The sequence below is a fragment of the Poecilia latipinna genome, unplaced genomic scaffold (assembly GCF_001443285.1).
Source record: "Poecilia latipinna isolate Pla-1442-1.1 unplaced genomic scaffold, P_latipinna-1.0 Scaffold613, whole genome shotgun sequence".
Lineage (NCBI taxonomy): Eukaryota > Metazoa > Chordata > Actinopteri > Cyprinodontiformes > Poeciliidae > Poecilia > Poecilia latipinna.
The window spans coordinates 343,150-345,299 of record NW_015113229.1 but is presented as its reverse complement, the minus strand read 5'-3'; the positions used below and the strand labels follow the sequence as shown (position 1 = coordinate 345,299).

The 2,150-nt window shown below is 42.7% G+C and overlaps 1 protein-coding gene across 1 annotated transcript in view; it reads right to left on the bottom strand.

Moving 5' to 3' along the window:
• lmx1bb (LIM homeobox transcription factor 1, beta b) overlaps positions 1-1,093 on the bottom strand; it is a 91,065-nt gene extending 89,972 nt beyond the window's left edge. Inside the window, exon 1 of the mRNA XM_015043051.1 lies at positions 1,014-1,093. The gene's annotated coding sequence lies outside the window, so the exon portion shown is untranslated. The remainder of the gene's footprint in view (positions 1-1,013) is intronic.
• Positions 1,094-2,150: the final 1,057 nt, after the last annotated feature.

Sequence of the window (2,150 nt, the reverse complement as noted above, 5' to 3'; positions counted from 1 at the left end):
TTCGCTGCAGTGTGGTATTGTATGTAATACATGAACAAAAAAAATAAGAAAATCTTGGGGGGGGGGGGGGGTGGATGGAGGGCAACAGAAAACAGAAGACAAAAAAAAAATAAAAAAAAAATACACTAGACTTTAAAAATAGCCAAATATGTCAAACAGTTGCTGACGAGGAAGAAAACCCAGACATGGCTTGAAAGCAGAATAAAGAAAACACCATTAACTACTATAGATGCAGAGATTGTTAAAGCTAACCACATCAAGGAGCAAAGTAGAGGACAAAAACTGCAGTAAGTCAAAACTGTCCAAAAACCCAAACAAACCCCAAACAGAAAACATCATTAGTCAGAGAACAGCTCAACAGACAAGAAAAAAAAAAAAAAATCAGAAAATAGAGTCACGAAACACAAAGAGATTCAGACCTAATTTAAATATATATATTTTACATACACCAGCTTTCTCAGTGGTGAGCACCTTTGGCAAAGATATGAAAAAAAACTATAAAATTAAAAATAAATTCTAATTAAAACATCTAGAAACGTTGAAGATTTTTTTGCTTTAACGGGATGACATTGTCTAAAATTACGTATGACGTACAACGAGCTGAAGCCTTTTAAATTGTTCATACTTCACTTTTTTGTAGGTTAAATAACAGGTTAATCACACAGTGTAGGAACTTTTAATTACCTCCTGAAATTCACCTTTACACTTCAGTTCAGCAGACACGTATGAATTTTCATGTTTCTCTCGACCCAAGTTGGTCCATGAAACCAATGAAATCTCTACTTTTTTAAAACTCTTTTCACAAATACAACAAATGCTCATTATTGGTCAATAACAAACATTGACCCAGAGGCCAAATCGGCACTTTTCAAAATGGGTAAGACATAAAAAAAAGTCCATGTATGTGTTGGGCTTCACAGGTCCAGAAATGGCTACAAGAAAATGACTGCTTTCTTGAACTTGTCCAGAATTATAAACAGTTTGAAGCTGAGGCAAAGATTGGCATAATTTACCTTAAGGCAGGGGGAGAGGGGGGCAATCCTGGTCCTCTAGGGCCGGTGTCCTGCAACTCTTAGATGAATCCAATAGCTGAATCACCTCCTAAGTACAGTCAGGTTCTCCAGAGTCCTGCTAATGACCTCATTATTTGACTCAGGTGTGCTGAAGTAGAGATACATCTAAAAGTTGCAGGAGACCGGCCCTCGAGTTGCACACCCCTGCCTTAAGGTTTGTATGTTTAAGGGTGCTGCACAATAGGTGTGTTATCTTTACACGAAGCAAATGACCATTCAAAGTCAAAGTGGCAAATTCTGTAGGATAACTGGGAGTACGATCACTTTTGCAAGAGAGCTATTTGTAAATGTCATAACTGATTATCATGCAACAAAATATTCCCTTTTAGTATCATCCCAGTTGTTCACGGCAACTTCACACGTCGGCGAACAGTGGCAGCGGCCTGCCTTTATCTCTGTGGCCCCGTCGCTGTCCAAAGGGAGACTTAATTGTCCCAGAGGTCTCGGTAAGACCTGGTCGGTGCATTGGGTCTTTGATCTGACTTGAAAGGAGTTAATTGATTTCTGTGTCGCAGGCAGTGTAGGAGGGGGAAGAAGGGAGAGAGGGAGTAGGAAAGATGTTTGCTGGTCATTTCACAACATGTGGCGAATATCTGCAAGAGAATGAGAGGGGAAGGGAGGCAGCGGCGAGGGGGGAGAGAGGAGGGTGAAGAGAGAGATCACCTCACACCCAACTCCATCCCTGCACAATTCCAGTAATGTGACTCACATGGGCCGGCCGCCTTTGCGCAGAGAGGGAGAGACGAGGGGAGGGGGAGGGGAGAAAGGGGGTCCCCTGCTCTGGGACATCACTCATCTTACCTCCAGCTGAAGCATGGAAAGACGTGCGTGATGTGCGGCTTCCCTCCGAGTGCAGCCCAGGGGCTTGTTAAGGTGGAGGTATGGTGAAGACCACACGTCTGACCTCTTGCTTTCAGTGAGGGTCTCCCAACACTTAATGACGTCAACAGGGAACCAAGACAACAGAAAAAGACCTGAGGTAAGTGGTCGGATTAAAGGTTGGATGATCATTCTTAACTTTTCCTTACCAGTTTCTGAAAGCTTAAAGCCGCCCCACCAGACAATGCATTTGCTCCC